The sequence below is a fragment of the Pinus tabuliformis genome, chromosome 3_1 (genome assembly GCF_031772625.1).
Source record: "Pinus tabuliformis cultivar Carrire ecotype Pingquan chromosome 3_1, CPIR1, whole genome shotgun sequence".
Taxonomy (NCBI): Eukaryota; Viridiplantae; Streptophyta; class Pinopsida; order Pinales; family Pinaceae; genus Pinus; species Pinus tabuliformis.
In genome coordinates this window covers 187,846,467-187,862,689 of record NC_142301.1, presented here as the reverse complement: position 1 = coordinate 187,862,689, position 16,223 = coordinate 187,846,467, and positions in this window count along the sequence as shown.

Here is a 16,223-nt window from a genome sequence, read left to right as displayed (position 1 = left end):
AAGCTATGAGGACAAATACATCAAATGGACCACACTGCGGCAGGGACGAGACCAAGATGTACCAGAGTTCACAAATATTTTTCATACCCTTCGCACACAGTTGGGTATCAAAGATTCTGAGTTGCATCTGGTACTCAAATACCGCGGCTGCCTACACAGATACATCCAGGAAGAGATGGAGTTCTTGAACATCTCCTCACTCGGCACAGCATACCGATACGCTATCAAAATCGAGCAAAAGTTCAAACAGAAGAAGCGAGACTTTGGATCTGCAAATCCGAAGCCCAAAGGACAAAGCCAAGGCGGGGTGACCCAAGACAACCCCTCTAAGCTGCAAGAAAAGAACAACACCACGAAGCCGAAGAAGGACACAGGAAAGTGGTGTGAGTTCCACAAGAGTCCCACTCATAACACAAGTGAGTGTCGGACCAAGCAGTCGCTGGTGGCCGAGTTGAAGGCTTCCGAATCAGATGCATGTTCTGACTCTGAGCCGGAACCCGACAAGGGGGATGGCAAAGGGAAGCAAATCATTGATGCGGATCCTAGTGCCACTGTTGCCACTGCCAAGATCCAGAAGAATGAGCCCGAAGAGCCAGAGGAGGGGGAACGTCTTTTCCACTCACAGATGTGGGTGAAGGGTTCGCCGCTGCAATTCATTGTCGATAGTGGCAGCCAAAAGAACCTCATTTCAGCAGAGGTCGTGAAGCGGTTGGGCCTACCAACTACGCCACACCCACAACCATACAGTATCAGGTGGCTTCACGAAGGACGAGATCTCAAAGTTCACCAGCAGTGCCGCCTTCCCTACAGCATCAAGCCCTTCACAGACGAGGTATTGTGTGATGTTACACCTCTGGATGTTTGTGATGTATTATTAGGCCAACCATACTTGTGGAGGCGACATGCTGTGTATGAGTCAAGGCCTCGTGCTGTCATTATTTCTTTAAATAATTCATTATACAGGATACCAGAGGTAGCCCCACCTACTGCCACATCTTTGATCACTGCTAAGAAAGGCAGTAAGCTCATCTCCCAGACTAGGAAATTCATCTGTCTGGTTCACTCCCAAAGTAAGGGGAAGATCGTTGCTACATCCATGACCCCTGCAAAGGGTTCCTCCACGCAGCAGCAGCAACAAAGGGATACGGTCATGACAAAACAAAGGAACAACTTCTCCTTACCTAGAGGGGTACCACACAAGTTTCAGGTGGGCGAAAAAGTTTGGTTACATTTGCAGAGGGAGCGCCTTACCAGAACCCACCAGAAATGCAGACCACTTCGACATGGTCCTTACACCAGTAACAAGGCTACGGGAAACAATGCTTTGAAGCACAACATTCCTCCATTCCTTCGCTTGCACCGAGTGTTCAATGTGGACCGTCGCCGACCATGCTCCCCACCATTTCTGGACACATCAGAGATTGCAGAACAGCTCACTAGAGACCCAGCTCAGCAGAAGCTTCCTCATCTCAGGGAGGAACTCAACGCAATGGGGACCATTGCTTCCTAAGGGGGAGGAATGATCCAGGTGGATGTTGGTGGCCACCCACCTATCCCATTTGGACCCCCACAACTGTCTCTTTCAGTTTTTCTGTTTCCTTAATTATAGCACAGTTTACTATTTTTAGCAGTTTTTCGGGTCCTAAACTTCCGGAGCCGTTTTGAGGCCCTAAACGACGTTTTTTGGGAAATCCACCGCCAGCGATTTTTCTGATAAAAATCGTCTTTTCCGTCGTAGTCCTCGGAGAGATCTTTCCAACGGGCTATCATGCGCGTCAAACGGAGATAATACGACCAATTCGCGACCCCGGGAAGTTGGCTGTCCAACTCACCCCAAAACGGGGCCCACAATTTGGCATTTCATCTTCTAGGGTTAGGTTTTGGAATGTGAAGGGTTTTCCATTGTTTCTCAATAATAAATAGGCCTTCGAGCCTCATTGTAAACACAGTTCGAAACAGTTCAGAGGCATGTAGCCGACACATCTCTTCTCAGAGATAAGCTACCATCGCCCTAGCTGGGTTATTTCTATTTGTAAGCATATTTCAGTATTCTCCATTAATGAAATGAAGTATTATTTCCGCTGCATCTTTGTTTTTATGGTTATCGCATCTCCATATTTATGGTTATCTCTGTAATCTATTGCGTTCCTGTCTAAATCCGGATCAGTGGTATCAGAGCAGTCTGCTTTTTCTCTGTTTTTCTTTGCATGTCCCCAACGAGGTCGGGATATAAGGAGTTAGGGCTTGAATTGGTCGAACCTTTGCAAGACCAGCCTCGCAAATCTCGACGACCTCCCATGGCGGATGAGAAGAAAGACGAGGGGGCAGGAGATCCTATCAGAATCTTGCTCGAAGAAGCCCTCGAGCGGCAAAGGAACGCGATGATGGATAACTTTGCGCAGATCCTTCAGCGGCTACCCAGAGGTGACGCATCGGCTTCCAACAGCTACTCTGGAAACGCCACACCGTTTAAGGTACAAGTTAATTTTGAAATACCCATCTTTGAGGGTCAAATAGACGCAGATGTCGTAGATAAATGGTTAAATCTGCTAGATGGGTATTTTTCTGTTCATGAATTTTCAAGTCGGGAAAAGATTGTTTTCGCTCTTCTCAAAGCAGCCCCCCACGTCAAGGACTGGTGGGAAACATACTGCGAGCAGAAGGATGAAAGTACAGGCTCACTGTTTTCAGCCACCCCCACTTGGAATGACTTCCGGGATGCCATCAAGGAGCAGTACTACCCTGTCAAAAGCTATGAGGACAAATACATCAAATGGACCACACTGCGGCAGGGACGAGACCAAGATGTACCAGAGTTCACAAATATTTTTCATACCCTTCGCACACAGTTGGGTATCAAAGATTCTGAGTTGCATCTGGTACTCAAATACCGCGGCTGCCTACACAGATACATCCAGGAAGAGATGGAGTTCTTGAACATCTCCTCACTCGGCACAGCATACCGATACGCTATCAAAATCGAGAAAAAGTTCAAACAGAAGAAGCGAGACTTTGGATTTGCAAATCCGAAGCCCAAAGGACAAAGCCAAGGCGGGGTGACCCAAGACAACCCCTTTAAGCTGCAAGAAAAGAACAACACCACGAAGCCGAAGAAGGACACAGGAAAGTGGTGTGAGTTCCACAAGAGTCCCACTCATAACACAAGTGAGTGTCGGACCAAGCAGTCTTTGGTGGCCGAGTTGAAGGCTTCCGAATCAGATGCATGTTCTGACTCTGAGCCGGAACCCGACAAGGGGGATGGCAAAGGGAAGCAAATCATTGATGCGGATCCTAGTGCCATTGTCGCCACTGCCAAGATCTAGAAGAATGAGCCCAAAGAGCCAGAGGAGGGGGAACGTCTTTTCTACTCACAGATGTGGGTGAAGGGTTCGCCGCTGCAATTCATTGTCGATAGTGGCAGCCAAAAGAACCTCGTTTCAGCAGAGGTCGTGAAGCGGTTGGGCCTACCAACTACGCCACACCCACAACTATACAGTATCGGGTGGCTTCACGAAGGACGAGATCTCAAAGTTCACCAGTAGTGCCGCCTTCCCTACAGCATCAAGCCCTTCACAGACGAGGTATTGTGTGATGTTACACCTCTGGATGTTTGTGATGTATTGTTAGGCCAACCATACTTGTGGAGGTGACATGCTGTGTATGAGTCAAGGCCTCGTGCTGTCATTATTTCTTTAAATAATTCATTATACAGGATACCAGAGGTAGCCCCACCTACTTCCGCATCTTTGATCACTGCTAAGAAAGGCAGTAAGCTCATCTCCCAGACTAGGAAATTCATCTGTCTGGTTCACTCCCAAAGTAAGGGGAAGATCGTTGCTACATCCATGACCCCTGCAAAGGGTTCCTCCACGCAGCAGCAGCAACAAAGGGATACGGCCATGACAAAACACAGGAACAACTTCTCCTTACCCGGAGGGGTACCACACAAGTTTCAGGTGGGCGACAAAGTTTGGTTACATTTGCAGAGGGAGCGCCTTACCAGAACCCACCAGAAATGCAGACCACTTCGACATGGTCCTTACACCAGTAACAAGGCTACGGGAAACAATGCTTTGAAGCACAACATTCCTCCATTCCTTTGCTTGCATCGAGTGTTTGATGTGGATCGTCGCCGACCATGCTCCCCACCATTTCTGGACACATCAGAGATTGCAGAACAGCTCACTAGAGACCCAGCTTAGCAGAAGCTTCCTCATCTCAGGGAGGAACTCAACGCAATGGGGACCATTGCTTCCTAAGGGGGGAGGAATGATCCAGGTGGATGTTGGTGGCCACCCACCTATCCAATTTGGTCCCCCACAACTGTCTCTTTCAGTTTTTCTGTTTCCTTAATTATAGCACAGTTTACTATTTTTATTAGTTTTTCGGGTCCTAAACTTCCGGAGCCGTTTTGAGGCCCTAAACGACGTTTTTTGGGAAATCCACCGCCATCGATTTTTTTGATAAAAATCGTCTTTTCCATCGTAGTCCTCGGAGAGATCTTTCCAACGGGCTATCATGCGCGTCAAACGGAGATAATACGACCAATTCGCGACCCCGGGAAGTTGGCTGTCCAACTCACCCCAAAACGGGGCCCACAATTTGGCATTTCATCTTCTAGGGTTAGGTTTTGGAATGTGAAGGGTTTTCCATTGTTTCTCAATAATAAATAGGCCTTCGAGCCTCATTATAAACACAGTTCGAAACAGTTCAGAGGCATGTAGCCGACACATCTCTTCTCAGAGATAAGCTACCATCGCCCTAGCTGGGTTATTTCTATTTGTAAGCATATTTCAGTATTCTCCATTAATGAAATGAAGTATTATTTCCGCTGCATCTCTGTTTTTATGGTTATCGCATCTCCGTATTTATGGTTATCTCTGTAATCTATTGCGTTCCTGTCTAAATCCGGATCAGTGGTATCAGAGCAGTCTGCTTTTTCTCTGTTTTTCTTTGCATGTCCCCAACGAGGTCGGGATATAAGGAGTTAGGGCTTGAATTGGTCGAACCTTTGCAAGACCAGCCTCGCAAATCTCGACGACCTCCCATGGCGGATGAGAAGAAAGACGAGGGGGTAGGAGATCCTATCAGAATCTTTCTCGAAGAAGCCCTCGAGCGGCAAAGGAACGCGATGATGGATAACTTTGCGCAGATCCTTCAGCGGCTACCCAGAGGCGACGCATCGGCTTCCAACAGCTACTCTGGAAACGCCACACCGTTTAAGGTACAAGTTAATTTTGAAATCCCCATCTTTGAGGGTCAAATAGACGCAGGTGCCGTAGATAAATGGTTAAATATGCTAGATGGGTCTTTTTCTGTTCATGAATTTTCAAGTCGGGAAAAGATTGTTTTCGCTCTTCTCAAAGCAGCCCCCCACGTCAAGGACTGGTGGGAAACATACTGCGAGCAGAAGGATGAAAGTACAGGCTCACTGTTTTCAGCCACCCCCACTTGGAATGACTTCCGGGATGCCATCAAGGAGCAGTACTACCCTGTCAAAAGCTATGAGGACAAATACATCAAATGGACCACACTGCAGCAGGGACGAGACCAAGATGTACCAGAGTTCACAAATATTTTTCATACCCTTCGCACACAGTTGGGTATCAAAGATTCTGAGTTGCATCTGGTACTCAAATACCGTGGCTGCCTACACAGATACATCCAGGAAGAGATGGAGTTCTTGAACATCTCCTCACTTGGCACAGCATACCGATACGCTATCAAAATCGAGCAAAAGTTCAAACAGAAGAAGCGAGACTTTGGATCTTAAAATCCGAAGCCCAAAGGACAAAGCCAAGGCGGGGTGACCCAAGACAACCCCTTTAAGCTGCAAGAAAAGAACAACACCACGAAGCCGAAGAAGGACACAGGAAAGTGGTGTGAGTTCCACAAGAGTCCCACTCATAACACAAGTGAGTGTCGGACCAAGCAGTCGTTGGTGGCCGAGTTGAAGGCTTCCAAATCAGATGCATGTTCTGACTCTGAGCCGGAACCCGACAAGGGGGATGGCAAAGGGAAGCAAATCATTGATGCAGATCCTAGTGCCACTGTTGCCACTGCCAAGATCCAGAAGAATGAGCCCGAAGAGCCAGAGGAGGGGGAACGTCTTTTCCGCTCACAGATGTGGGTGAAGGGTTCGCCGCTGCAATTCATTGTCGATAGTGGCAGCCAAAAGAACCTCATTTCAGCAGAGGTCGTGAAGCGGTTGCGCCTACCAACTACGCCACACCCACAACCGTACAGTATCAGGTGGCTTCACAAAGGACGAGATCTCAAAGTTCACCAGCAGTGCCGCCTTCCCTACAGCATCAAGCCCTTCACAGACGAGGTATTGTGTGATGTTACACCTCTGGATGTTTGTGATGTATTATTAGGCCAACCATACTTGTGGAGGCGACATGCTGTGTATGAGTCAAGGCCTCGTGCTGTCATTATTTCTTTAAATAATTCATTATACAGGATACCAGAGGTAGCCCCACCTACTGCCACATCTTTGATCACTGCTAAGAAAGGCAGTAAGCTCATCTCCCAAACTAGGAAATTCATCTGTCTGGTTCACTCCCAAAGTAAGGGGAAGATCGTTGCTACATCCATGACCCCTGTAAAGGGTTCCTCCACGCAGCAGCAGCAACAAAGGGATACGGCCATGACAAAACACAGGAACAACTTCTCCTTACCCGGAGGGGTACCACACAAGTTTCAGGTGGGCGACAAAGTTTGGTTACATTTGCAGAGGGAGCGCCTTACCAGAACCCACCAGAAATGCAGACCACTTCGACATGGTCCTTACACCAGTAACAAGGCTACGGGAAACAATGCTTTGAAGCACAACATTCCTCCATTCCTTCACTTGCACCGAGTGTTCAGTGTGGACCGTCACCGACCATGCTCCCCACCATTTCTGGACACATCAGAGATTGCAGAACAGCTCACTAGAGACCCAGCTCAGCAGAAGCTTCCTCATCTCAGGGAGGAACTCAACGCAATGGGGACCATTGCTTCCTAAGGGGGGAGGAATGATCCGGGTGGATGTTGGTGGCCACCCACCTATCCCATTTGGACCCCCACAACTGTCTTTTTCAGTTTTTCTGTTTCCTTAATTATTGCACAGTTTACTATTTTTAGCAGTTTTTCGGGTCCTAAACTTCCGGAGCCGTTTTGAGGCCCTAAACGACGTTTTTTGGGAAATCCACCGCCATTGATTTTTTTGATAAAAATCGTCTTTTCCGTCGTAGTCCTCGGAGAGATCTTTCCAACGGGCTATCATGGGCGTCAAACGGAGATAATATGACCAATTCGCGACCCCAGGAAGTTGGCTGTCCAACTCACCCCAAAACGGGGCCCACAATTTGGCGTTTCATCTTCTAGGGTTAGGTTTTGGAATGTGAAGGGTTTTCCATTGTTTCTCAATAATAAATAGGCCTTCGAGCCTCATTGTAAACACAGTTCGAAACAGTTCAGAGGCATGTAGCCGACACATCTCTTCTCAGAGATAAGCTACCATCGCCCTAGCTGGGTTATTTCTATTTGTAAGCATATTTCAGTATTCTCCATTAATGAAATGAAGTATTATTTCCGTTGCATCTCTGTTTTTATGGTTATCGCATCTCCATATTTATGGTTATCTCTGTAATCTTTTGCGTTCCTGTTTAAATCCGGATCACCAAGTCCATAATAACTTGATCCATCTCGTGTTCTATGATTTGTGTGATAAGTCTTATTTCACGTCTCATCCTTGTCTTATGTTTTCCGATCTTTCAAACTACACGTGGTTCACTTGCGCAGTCCCAGAACATTTGTTGATGAGTTCATGTAACCCTTTCACAGCCTTACTATCACGCAATAACTTCATATATGTCTCCAAGAAAGTTGTGAGAATGGATGGGTCCATCTCCGGCTCTTGTTTATCTTTGCTTCTTGAAGTGGAGGCCTCAGCGAAGCTCATCTTAGCTTCCATGAAGGTTTCCCGAGCACGCTCCAAATTGAACTCGGCCTCTCTCTCCGGGGCTTTGCGAACCCATGCACTGTCTTCTAGCTATTTTCCCTTGTCATCTCCTATCACAATTCCACTTTAGAGCACTATATTCACATTTGGGTCTTCCTCGCGCAACTCTGACCTCATCATCTGCAGGTTTTGAGTCGGGGGAAGCAGTATCACTCCCTTGTCACGTATCCTAGCTATCAATGTAGGAAAATCTTTTGTCTCATTATCAAACAATGTGCAATACTTTCACGACAGGCATGTTGGATTAGTGCAATCGTAGGCATAGTGTCCTAGCCCTCCACAATTGTAGCAAATCAACTGTCTATGAGCTCCACCAGTTCCTCCTCTGCCTTGGCCTCGTCTGCACCCCTGAAATCTTGTTTGCGCCATCCCTGCATTCTGGTCAAGGGGCCACGTTTTAGCCTTGTTGGAAATACTGAGGGGGGGGTGAATCAGTATTTCTTTTTCTCACTATTGTATTACTAGTTAAAACATATATGTTCAGAACACAAAATGAACAGCAGGAATAAATGCTTTTATTAATATAACTGTGCAATAAAATAAATACAATAAATAGAATGTCACAATTGGTTGCCAAGCTCCAACTTGGACTTTGGTGAGGCTCCAACCTCCTGAGCACCAACTCTATTTTGCCAAGACACCAATCTTGGACTTAGGAGCACCAACTCCCAAGGACTTCAATCCTTTTCAATTCTGAGGCTCCAACCTCTTTGGTATACACTGGTGTGCTGCTGCGCTCTTTTCAGCTTCCACTGCTTCTGCTGCCCCCTTTTCTTCTGCTACTTCCACTATCTCATGCTCAATTTATGCCATCCACCAACAACTACTTCAGTTCTTTGTTTTTGTTGCTTTTATATGCTCCATGCCCTTGTCCATTCGTTTCCTCTTACATGCTAGCTCTTTGGCTTCCTCCTCACTTGATCGCTTAACACTTCGGCTTCCATTCCTTTGCTTCTTCTGTCTATACAAGTGTTCCAAAATCTGAGTAGAAAAACCCAAACTCCCCTTTCTTAAATAAAATTCAGCCCTTGACCTGTGGTTAATACCTTACAGGCTTTATCGGAAGCGTTCTTTAGGCCAAAAGCCTTTTATAACCATGGACTTACTAGGAATCGAAGCCACCTTTTATTGGCGCTTTATAACCACCCATCGGAAGCCACCACCCGAGCGTTTTTATCAACCATCAGAAGCCACCACCCGAGCGCTTTAAAGCCCGCAAGCCTTAACCCCTGCGGCCATATATCATATAATATATCAATACACGAAAACCATATAATCCCCGCTCTACTTCCAATGCTCGGATTCCAAATCTTTATAATTCCGCCTTTATAAATTTCGGCGGGTCCGGATTTCGGCAGTCTCAATAAACCCTTAAGCCCTGACCTCCGACGAGGTGCGGACCCGACGCCCTTTTAGACTCCCTTCTATGTTGGTTTCGGGTCCGATGTATATCGGCACTCGCTGTAAACAATAGTCCCAATCCTCCGACGGAACGCGGACTCGACGCCTTCTTATACTCCTGTCTCTATATTGAATTCGGATCCGGAATGGTTTCGGCGAGTTCTGTCGGTGACTTATTAAGTAATGATCTATCCCGCGGACCCGACGAACCCTTCAGCTTGGCTTTATGATCTTTTCGGCTCCGGCTGTCGGAGCTTACACTTCGCAGTCCCGAAAGGCTCCACTCCTCCGATCGCCCGATTGCCGATTAGATCGGGACCGTCGATCCGGATTAGTGATCGGACGGCTCACAACTCATCACACTATTCCCATGTCAATTTCTCCTTGGTTAGTTCCCGCGAATTCTCTGCTCCTCTGCGGCTTCATCTGGACCATTGATCTGGAAGGTCAATTGGCTCCTGTGTATGCTCTCGTCGTTCTGATGGAAAGTCTGGGCATGTATATATTAGTAGTTCATTTGATCGCCATCAAATGAATTCCTATATGCTCCGATAGCTCCTCCGATGGCTCCTCTTGCTCTGGCACTCCTCCGATATGGCTCCTCTTGCTCTGATATTTGTGGCTCCTCCGATATGGTCTGCTCCTCTTGGCTCCTTTTGCTCCTCTTGGCTCCGATATGCTCTGTCTCCTCCTCTTGAATATTGCCATATTGACATCAATGACAATCTGTGTCCAACAATCTCCCCCTTTGTTATTGATGGCAATATTCTTCTCCCTTCTCCCCCTTTGACGTCAATGGCAAAGGAATGCATACGAACTCCCCCTGTCAAACTGCTCCCCCTGTCCTGCTGCATCTTTATGAATGAACTTGAGTGATGATAAAGAAATAACCCCCATCTTTTGTCGCGGATGTTCGAATGCTTCCCGAGGAAGAGGTTTTGTGAAAATATCAGCTATCTGCTCCTTAGTACTGATATATTCCAGAGCGATGTTTTGTTCAGCTACTTGCTCACGGAGGAAATGATATTTGATTGGTATGTGTTTGGTTCTTGAGTGCATCACTGGATTTTTGCTGAGACTGATAGCACTAGTGTTGTCACAATAAACAGTAATTGGTTAATCTGTACATATGTCGACATCTTTTAGCGCTTCCTTCATCCATAGTATCTGAGCACAACAGTCTGCTGTAGCAATATACTCGGCTTCGGTTGTGGATAATGATATGGATGACTGTTTTTTGCTGAGCCAGGCTACCAAACAGTCTCCTAGGAAGAATGCATTTCCACTAGTACTTTTCCGATCATCTATATTTCTAGCCCAATCAGCATCGGTGTATGCAGTTACAGTCACTATTGAGTTCCTTGGCTACCAAAGACCGAAATCAGAAGTTCCCTTCAGATATCTGAGGATTCTTTTTACAACTAATAAATGGGATTGTTTAGGAGCCGATTGAAATCTTCCCACCATTCCTACTGCTTGCATTATGTCTGGTCGTGTAGCTGTTAAGTATAGAAGGGCTCCAATCATTGACCTGTAATGAGTTGCATCTACTAGAGGGGAGTCATCATCTTTGCTCAGTTTGCAGTTTGTGGTCATGGGAGTGCTCATGGGTGCACAGTCCTCCATTCCATATTTTTTGAGCATGTCTTTTAGATATTTGGCTTGAGATATACACAATCCTGCTCTGGTTTGAGATACTTGAAGTCCAAGGAAGTGGGACAGTTCTCCTATCATTGACATCTCAAATTCTTTTGCCATGCTTTGAGAAAATTCATGGCTCATTTCATCATTATTACTAGCAAAAATCAGATCATCGACATAAACAAGAGCAACTAGTAACTTACCCTGATCTGTCTTTATGTATAGATTGCTTCCAGCCACTCCCTTTTTGAAGCCTTGTTGTTGGAGATAGTTATCCAGTCTTGCATACCAAGCTCTAGGAGCTTGTTTCAGCCCATACAAAGCCTTTTTCAACTTACAGACTAGGTCCTTTCCTGCTGTCAGATCAAAACCTTCTGGCTGCTCCATGTAGACTTCCTCCTTGAGTTCCCCATTTAGAAATGCTGATTTCGCGTCCATTTGATAGATTTTGAATCCTTTCGAGCAAGCAAATGCTAAAAACATCCTGATAGCTTCCATACGGGCCACTGGTGCAAACGTCTCTTCAAAGTCAACTCCTTCAATTTGCGAATAGCCTTTGCAAACAAGTCTTGTCTTGTTTCTGATAACCTGTCCTTCCTCATTCATTTTATTTTTGAACACCCATTTGGTTCCTATTATGTTTTTGTCCTTCGGACGAGGTACCAGCTCCCATGTCTTGTTCTTCTCAATTTGGGACATTTCTTCTTCCATTGCTTTTACCCAATGAGGATCCTTACTTGCTTCTGTGAATGTTTCTGGTTCTATCATAGATAGGAGGGCAATGGCTTTTCTCTTGGGTGCGGTTGTTATCCTTCTTCTGGTCTGCACACCTTCATCTTTATCGCCAACGATTTGTTCTTCTGGATGGTATCTTTCTACATACTTCATCTTTGAAGGAGTATGAGACGGTTCTCTTTCCTCTTCTTCTTCTTCATCATCTATCTCTTCTTCTTTAGATTCTTCTTCTTCAATGAGAAAGTTATCTTCCTGTTCTTCAATTTCCTTTTCTGGAAGATCTTCGTCAACCTTAACATCGATGCTTTCCACTATTTTCTTCAGTCGAAAATTGTAGCACTTGTAAGCCCTGCTCCATGGAGAGTATCCAAGAAATATCCCCTCATCAACCCGAGAATCAAATTTTCCAGGTGAACCATCATTTATTTTTATGAAGCACTTGCTTCCAAATATTTTGAAGTACTTCACCGAAGCAGGTCTTCCTTTCCATAGCTCATAAGGAGTTTTGTCACAATTTGGTCTTAATTGAGTCCGATTCAATGTATAGACAGCTGTCCCTACTGCTTCCCTCCAGAATTTAGGTTGTAGGTCTGCTGCTAACAGCATGGTTCTTGCCATTTCTTGGACAGTTCGGTTTCATCTTTCAACTACCCCGTTTTGCTGAGGTGTTCTGGCAGCCAAGAATTCCCTTTTAATTCCATGAATATTGCAGAACTCACTGAACTCGTTTGATGTGAATTCTCCTCCTCTGTCTGTTCTGAGACACTTAATTTTTGAATCTTTTTCGTTTTCTATAAGGGCTTTTAGATTCTTAAAACACTCAACAGTTTCAGATTTATACTTTATGAAATATATCCACATCATTGTAGTATAATCATAAACAAATAACACAAAGTACCTTTCTCCTTGGAGTGCTTGATTTCTAGTTGGCCCACACACATCAGCATGGATGATCTCCAAGGGCTTTGATGTACAGTGTTCCTTTGTCTTGTGGCTGGTTCTGGTCTGTTTTCCATGTTGACATGGACCACACACTGCTTGCTTTGGTTTGGACAACCTTGGGATGTCTTGTACAGCTTTGATTTTGCTAATATTGACCAGATTTTCGAAGCTGGTATGTCCAAGTCTCTTGTGCCACAACCAACTCTCATCTGCTTGACTCAAGTAGCATTTGTTCTCCTGAATCTTGTTCAGAACGTAAATATTGTCTGGTGTTCTTACTCCTTTTGCCACAAGTTTCCTAGAGACAGAGTTCCTTATTTCACAGTCTTTGGTGCTGAAGACAACCTTATGTCCTTGATCACAAATTTGGCTGACACTCAGAAGGTTGTGTTTGAGTCCGTCAACCAACAAAGCATCTTGAGCTTTTCCTTTTCCATTGATCAGAGTAACTGTTCCTCTTCTTGTAATTTTGCCAGTTCCGCTTCCAAAGGACACATTCCCTTCCTTTTTGCTCAGTGAGATAAATTTCCTTCTGTCTCCTGTCATGTGTCTGGAGCATCCACTATCCACAAACCACTGGTTTCCATTATTTTGCGCAAATAGATCCAGGCTGCGTTTGTCCATTGCAGAGATCTTGCTACTCATCTTTCTTCCTTTGAGTGGGCAGTTTTGTTCATAGTGTCCATTATTGTAGCAAAAAGAGCAAGTCAGATCAAATTTAGTCAAGGGATCGAATGAATTGAAGATTTTGATTTGTCCCTGTCTTTTGGGAGAATATGAGTTGATTACTCGGTCCTTTTGCGTTATCTTTTCACTTCTGTGAGCCATGCAGTGTCTAGCTTGGTGACCGAAGTTTTTACGGTGAAAACAGTGTCCGAGAAATATTGTTTTGAAGCAACCACGGTTTAATTCGCCTTCCTTTCTGAGAATTACTCCTCCCTCGTCCTTTGGATTTTTGATGGGCCCTTGGTGGAGTACAGGTTTGTATTTGCTGTAGTGTCCATGATTCGATTCCACATTCTTCTTTGGAATAACTCTTTCTTGATTCTTGGAATCTGGGATGCACTTTTGATAATATACTTTTTCATATTTTGGGTTGCAGGAAAGTGCATCGGCATAGCTTTTTGCACTATTCTTAGTGCTTGAGGATTCTCCCTTGAAACCTATTCCAGACTTATCATGTTGAGGTTTTTGATTTTTCATAATAGTATCAAGTATTTGAGAGCTTTTACAGCCCTTTTTAATTTGCTCCAACTCCTTTCTCAGAGATACTACTTCGGCCTCACGTTCTTCACAAGTCTCTTCTTTTTCCTTAAGCTTTGTTTCCAAGAGATCTTCTCTCCTTCTTATTTCCTCGTTTTCCACTTTGAGAGAGATAATTTTGTTCCGTAGTTTCTCGTTCTCTTCAATGGCACTTATTAACAGTTCATCCACATTTCCTTCTTGCCCCGAGTCATCATCATCTGTGAGTGCCATGAATAATGCTTCTTGGCTTTCATCATGATCGCTTTCCTCATCTGATTTCTTTTTGATGACCATAAACTCATCCTCATCAGACTCATCTTGCTTGGAGAGAAGGTTTTTCTTATTGAACCCTTTCTTTTTGTATTTCATTCTTTTAGAATTTCTTTCATCATCACTGTCATGTTTATGAGGACATTTTGCTGCATAATGACCTATTTTACCACATTTAAAATAGATAAGAGGATACTTGCCTTTAAGCTTAGATCCTCTCTTCAGCTTTCGTACATATTGAGCCAATTCGGATTCCACATCTGACTCATCACTACAGTCATTCCTTTATTTCCCTTTCTTTGACTTTGAGGCCTTGAATGTTGCATCTTTGGAGCTAGGTCCACCTTTCCTCATTTCATAGGCAGTGAGAATTCCATGGAGTTCATCCATTTTGAGGGTGTCAAGATCCTTTGATTCTTCTATAGCACTTATTTTGGAGTCAAATCTGTCTGGAAGGGACCTTAATACCTTTTGTACAATAGTACTTTCTTCAACCTTTTCGTCCAATCCTTTCAGGGAATTTACCACTTCAGCTACTCGGAGGAGGTATGCTGTAATATCTTCTTCCTCTTCCATCTTCAAACTTTCAAATTGTCTTCTGTGAGTTTGAAGCTTTGCCTTTTTGACTTTTGAGTCTCCATCGTATAAGCTAACTAGCTTCTCCCACATTTCTTTGGCAGAGTTACAGTGCATGATTTTTGTAAACTCAGAATCAGTGATTCCACTAGTGATGGAGTTCATGGCCTTTGCATTTGCAATGTAGGCTTTCCTCTCGTCTTGGTATGTTGGAAGAGTGGAAGTTGCTTGGTATTTAGTTTGACAAAAATGCCAGACTTCAGGTCCAAGGGACATTAAATAGTAAGTCATTCTTTTCTTCCAAAAGCCAAAGTCAGTGCCATCGAACAGAGGAGGTTTTCCTGATGCTTCATGATTTCTCATCATGGTTGCTGATCCTTCTTCAAGCTATTAGGCTAGAATGAAGAAGCCTGCTCTGATACCAATTGTTGGAAATACTGAGAGGGGGGTGAATCAATATTTCTTTTTCTCACTATTGTATTACTAGTTAAAACATATATGTTCAGAACACAAAATGAACAGCAAGAATAAATGCTTTTATTAATATAACTATGCAGTAAAATAAATACAATAAATATAATGTCACAATTGGTTGCCAAGCTCCAACTTGGACTTTGGTGAGGCTCCAACCTCCTGAGCACCAACTCTATTTTGCCAAGACACCAACCTTGGACTTAGGAGCACCAACTCCGACGAGGTGCGGACCCGACGCCCTTTTAGACTCCCTTCTATGTTGGTTTCAGGTCCGATGTATATCGGCACTCGCTGTAAAAAATAGTCCCAATCCTCCGACGGAACGCGGACCCGACGCCTTCTTATACTCCCGTCTCTATATTGAATTCAGATCTGGAATGGTTTCGGCAAGTTCTGTCGGCGACCTATTAAGTAATGATCTATCCCGCGGACCCGACGAACCCTTCAGCTTGGCTTTATGATCTTTTTGGCTCCGGCTGTCGGAGCTTACACTTCGCAGTCCCGAAAGGCTGCACTCCTCCGATCTCTCGATCGCCGATTAGATCGGGACCGTCGATCCGGATTAGTGATCGGACGGCTCACAGCTCATCGCACTATTCCCATGTCAATTGCTCCTTGGTTAGTTCCCGCGGATTCTCTACTCTTCTGCGGCTTCATCTGGACCGTTGATCTGGAAGGTCAAATGGCTCCTGTGTATGCTCTCGTCATTCTGATGGAAATTCTGGGCATGTATATATTAGTAGTTCATTTGATCACCATCAAATGAATTCCTATATGCTCCGATAGCTCTGATAGCTCCTCTGATGGCTCCTCTTGCTCCGATATGCTCCGATATCTCCTCCGATGGCTCCTCTTGCTCTGGCACTCCTCCGATATGGCTCCTCTTGCTCTAATATATGTGGCTCCTTCGATATGGTCTGCTCCTCTTGGC